Below are 6000 nucleotides of genomic sequence, written 5' to 3'. Positions count from 1 at the left end.
TATTTTTGGCATTTATCACTTTATATTACTTGTTGCATATATGCATATATATAATGTGATGTCCTTGGATCTACACAATGAGAATCGAATCGTAATGAGATCACAATAATAAGACTGATTCACCTTTAAACACAGATCCTAAATAATCTCGATCATAGGTTACTCAAGAGAGACATCGAGATAACCGGACAGACTGGTGTGTTGTATACCTATCCATATGATAGATGCAGTTGGTCTCATAGTTGCTTATGTTGGGAGACTAGAGATATAGTACAAGTGCTCATTGGAGAATGAGTTCACTAATTGATCTGCTTACGGAATGCTAGAAGGTTGATGATGTCTTATTATCAAATAGCGATTCCAAAGTCCCAATAATGTATCTGGTCCTTAGACTTGAGACAGCAAGGATATCCTATATGAGTGCTTCACTCTTTGATACCGGACCTATAGGTTTGGATGTCCCAAATCTAGTATAGCCGATCATCGGGAGTGGTAATCAATCTTACGAGGGCTATTAAGTGTCGATAGAGGATCATTCACTCTCGGTATCATGAGAGGAATATCTCATGTGTTCTTGCTCAGACAAATCCTTGGCCAAGGTCATTCGAATTGAGAGAGAAAGAGTTCTCTGAGAGAATTCGATTAGAGTAAGACTCGAGTAGAAACCATATGGGTCTGATAGCATCATGCCCGGCATACGGTCTCTGGGATATTAGATGGATGAGGGACTATTGGTATACGGTAATTGAGAACAGGCAGATCCAATGGATTAGATTCCCCTGTATCGTTTGGGGACAGTGGCGTAGTGACCTAGTACGTCCACAGTCGATGAGTCGAGTGAATTGTTATGGAGATAATAATTCACTAAGCCAGAAGGAGTTCTGACATGTATAACTCACGGCCAGCTCGAGTTTGGGCCTTGAGGGTCACACACATATGGTAGGCATTGCGATGAGTAGAGGTTCGGATATGAGATATCCGTCGGAGTCCCTATCTTATTGGATATCCAATAAGCCCCTGAATTATTGGATCATATGGATGAGATTCAATAAAAGTGCCCATGAGAGATTATTGGATAGAGATCCATTAATTTAAGAGGCTTGGGTAGTTGGATGGAGATCTAATACCTAATAGGGCAAGATCTATTAGGGTTAAGTTGATAGGGGACCTCTATAAATAGGAGGGAATTAGTTGTTTATAGGTGAGAGTATTTTTGCTTGTCTCTCTTATTCTCCTCCCCCTCTCCACCTCAGAGTAGGCCTGGAGTTTTGAGGAGTGTCATCATAACCTTGCTGTGTGGATCACCACTAAAGAGGAGGGCGCTTGACCTCTTTCACCTTCTCCTAGAGATCTGTAAGGATTCAGGGATATACAATCTCCCTAGGTAACAAAATTTATCTTATACGTAGTTTTAAGTTTCGTGGATTTTGCATACTAATATTTGCACAATGACGAACATATCTTTGAGAATTGGGGATTTTATTTTTTGTTCTTCCACTGTGCATGTGATGTCGCCCCCAAGATTTCCTAATAGTGGTATCAGAGCCAGGTTGTTCGTGCGAAATATTGGTTTTAAACTACATGTATTGTGTTTTAGAAGGAATTTTGTCATCAAGATCGTTGACAACAAAGGCGAGAAAGGGCAGCAAATGTTGTTGCCCTTGCTGCCTACGTAAAAGTGGCCAAAGGCTGCTTGCAGCTTTGGCCATCTACGTTCAGGCGGTTGGCTGCTAGTTGCCAACGGCCGACGGCCAACGTCCTGCCTATAGCAGGCCGCAAGCACTAGTGCCCGCAAGGGAGGGCACTGCACCGCAAGGGACGACACCTATGGGCACTGCCCCGACAAGGGGCAGGGCCTGCGGGAGGTGCACCCGCGGACAGAACCGCCCGTAGGGGCACCGCTCGGCGGGGCAGCACCGCCTACGGGCGCCCTCCCGCGGGGGCAATGCCACCTATAGGGGCGCTCACCCACGGGGGCCCCCACCTGCAGGGCGACGTCACCAACGGGCGTGCCGCCCGCAGGTACGGGCAGCGCCCTCGCCCTCCGCCGCACAAGCCACCGCCGGTAGGGTGGCAATGGTGGCGGCAACAGTAGGGGAAAGGGAGAAAGATGGTTAGGGTTTTTTGGGCAAAAAGATAGTTTTGCCCTTGTGAATTTGAGAAATTCCCATTCTTTCCTTTTTGCCCAAATTACAAAAAATACCCATTAGAATTCACAAAATTTCCTACATGTCCCTGATTTTAAAAAATATCAATTAATTAAAAATTTTAAATGATTATTATTTTATTATTATCTAGTAGTCCTACATGATGATGATTTATATATGTGATGTATGATGTGTAGATAGATGATCATGGACCGTGTGATGTGCGTACTTGTGATTATTATTATTGGGGTCTGTGAGCCTCCATTATATTTCTCGTTTATTGTTGAGCCTGCATGCATATGATTAAGTTATAATCACAAGAGGAGATGCAGCGGGAGCGTGGATGTGATAGTGGGACATTAGGGAAAGAAAACGTTGTTGCAGATGCACTCTCACGGCTACCTAAACAAGCTAAGATTTCAGCCATCTCCCTTCCTACCACCGGTTTCCTCGAGGACATTAGGGAAGAATGGAAGAAGGATCCAGAGATTAGCAACATCATAAAAAAATTAGAGGATGATCCAAGTGCAATAGCCCACTACACTTGGGATTCGAGGGATTCTACGCTACAAAGGTCGCATTGTGCTTATACATGACTCCCCTTGCATCACAATCATCTTGCATGAAATGCACTCCATACCTTTAGCAGGGCACTCTGGATTCCTACGAACCTACAAAAGAGTGAAGCAAAATTTTTATTGGAGAGGGATGAAAAAAATTATTGCTGAATATGTGGCACAATGTGATGTATGTCAACAACACAAGGGTGAAACTATGGCAAATCCAGGGAAGCTACAACCACTACCCATACCAGACTCAGTGTGGACTGACATCTCCATGGACTTCATTGAAGGGCTGCCATCTTCCAAAGGTAAAAGCACGATTCTCGTGGTGGTTGATCGACTTACGAAATATACTCATTTTTGTGCTGTGAGAAATCCCTACACTACTGCTAGTATTGCCCAGATTTTCATAGAAAATATTGTTAAACTGCATGGGATGCCAAGGTCCATCATAAGTAATCGTGACAGGATCTTCACTAGTAAATTTTGGACCGAGTTATTTCAGTTACAACGCACCAAACTCAAGATGAGCACAGTGTATCATCCACAAATTGACGGCCGAACAGAGGTGGTAAATAGGTGCTTAGAGACGTACCTCCGGTGTTTCACTAGCGACCGACCAAAAGAGTGGGCGAAATGGCTTCCCTGGGCTAAATGGTGGTATAATACTACATATCATTCATCTATAAAATGTACCTCTTATGAAGCATTGTATGGTTGACCAGCCCTTGTGATTCCAAAGTATGTAATTGGCTCGGCCGAGGTAGATCAGGTTGACCAAGAATTGATTGATAGAGACAAACTCTTACAACTATTAAAAGATAATCTCTCTACCGCTCAAGCTAGAATGAAGCAGCAAGCCGACACACGACAAAGTGAAAGAGAATTTTCAGTGGGAGATTGGGTTTATCTTCGCCTACAACCATATAAGCAACTCTCTATCAATACTCAAGCCTCCATGAAGCTATCCCCATGTTTTTATGGGCTCTATCAGATCACAGAGCGTATTGGAGCCATGGCGTACAGACTTAAATTACCTGAGGATGCCAAAATTCACCCTGTCTTCCACGTATCATGCCTAAAGCCCAAGTTGGGAGAACACGAGTCACCCTAGATCCAACTGCCCAACACAACTGAGGATGGAGTTATTCAAGCCCAACCACAAGCCATCCTCGATCGCAGGATCATGATGCGTCTCCGACATCCCTCTACTGAAGTACTAGTGCATTGGAATAATCTACAACTTGAAGGTGCCACATGGGAACCATATAAGGAGCTGAAGACCCAATTCCCTGAGTTCATGGAATCTCAGCCATGAGGACAAGACTAATTTGAAGAAGGCGGGTCTGTTAGGACTCTAGCTAGGAGAGTCCTAATTAAGAGGGACATTCATGTAAAATCTACCTAAGCCGACTCTTATTAAAGAGGTGAAGAGGCCGGCTAGGGTTAGGAGGTTATTTCTTAGAGAAGAATTAGGAGTTGTAAGGGAATATGAGTCTTAAGTAGGAGTCCTATTAGGAGTTGGTTAGAAGTAGGAGTCTTGAGTAGAAATCTTATTAGGAGTTAGGGTTTAGAAGCCCTATAAATAGTCATGTATTCCTCCTCTTTTGATAAGCTATAGATGAATCTTTTCTACAGCTTTGAGCAGCAACTTGGAGGGAGGAACCCCTATAGAGTTTCAAGGAGGCCGATCCCCTAAAGAGATCAACCCCAAGTTTAGAATCTGTAAAGGTTCTAACAACATGTTAATGTATTCAAGCTAAGTTACTTCAATAAAGCTTCTTTACTTCTTCAATAAAGTTTCTTCAATAATTATTATTATATTCTATTCTTTTCATCATGGTATCAAAGCCACTTGAGCAAGCTCTCTTCTCGCTGTCGACTCATCTGTTGCTTCTCTACCTCCGACGGCAAAAGAAAAAGCTTTCTACTACTGCTTTTCCATCGTTGGGCACCGATAAATCTTTCCTCCTCGGCGAACGGCAACTATCTTCTCCACTGCCACTTTACATCAATGTTCATTCCCTTCCACTGTGGCGTCTCTAGTGCTACACTCACCAACACTGCTCCACCTTTCCTCCTTTGCTGTAGCCTTCTTCTCTATTGTAGCATCATTGCAGCTTCCTTCTCTACTGTATCTCTATTGCAGCTTCCTCCTCTGCTGTACCTCTATTGCAACTTTCTCCTATGCTGTAGCTTCCTGCTATAGTATCGCTACAACATCGCTGCAACTTCCTCCTCTACTACAACTTCCTCCTCTACTGCAGCTTATTCCTCTGCTACAGTATTGTTATAGCTTTTTCTATTACTACAGCTTTCTCCTCTACTACAGCCGTCGTCGTTGCAGTCGCAACAACAGCAACAGCAACAGCAACAACAACAACAGCAGTAGTGATCTGCTCTTGCCCTACTCACGAAGCCTTTGGCTCGTAAATCATTCTTTGCATCGATCCAAGATTGGTATCCTTGACAGGAGCACCATCTTACGAGGGCATGATAGAAAATAAATCCTAATCTGTATAAATAGGAGAGAGACATGTTAATGTATTCAAGCTAAGTTACTTCAATAAAGCTTCATTACCTTCTATTCTTTTCATCATTATTCTCCATCGCATGAATTTTTCAATCGTTCTAAAAGAAACTCTCCTTTTTTTTTTATCCACCATGAGTCTTTTCCTCCGTCTTTCTCATTTAAAATATTTAACTGATTTTTCTCGTTTTATTCATTCATTTTAATTATATTATTATTTTAGCATAATTGATAAGATTAAATTTAATTATCAATTAAACTTAACAAAATTAATCCGATCCAACCCATTTTGTTAGCTTTGTCACGTTCAAGAGAGCAAATTTATTGAGTATTCTAAATTTGGATGAGAGAAAAATATTTTTGAATATGAAAAACATTCATATCTCATGTCTCTGGTTCCACTTTGGTTCAAACATGAAAAATATTTATATTTTATATTAATTTCTTATAAAAATTATATCAATGGTTTATCCGACAGACCAAGTTAGTTGAATTCATTTTGTAAACCTAGACATGAGAAAATCATTTTATATATTGTCATTCATGTAGTAGTCAGCTTAATTAGAGAATATATCCTTTTAGATATTTTTATGATGTGACATATACATGTAAGCATAAAACTATTATATACTATATGTAATGTGAAAGAAAATTTATGTTAGAATTTAAATCAAATAATATTAAATTAATTTTACAAAGCTATCTTTTGATGTGATACGAAAAAGGATCACTGTATAATCTACGAAGGCCTCATCTTTAA

The sequence above is a fragment of the Musa acuminata genome, chromosome BXJ2-2 (assembly GCF_036884655.1).
Source record: "Musa acuminata AAA Group cultivar baxijiao chromosome BXJ2-2, Cavendish_Baxijiao_AAA, whole genome shotgun sequence".
Classification (NCBI taxonomy): Eukaryota; Viridiplantae; Streptophyta; class Magnoliopsida; order Zingiberales; family Musaceae; genus Musa; species Musa acuminata.
This window is presented reverse-complemented; position numbering follows the sequence as displayed.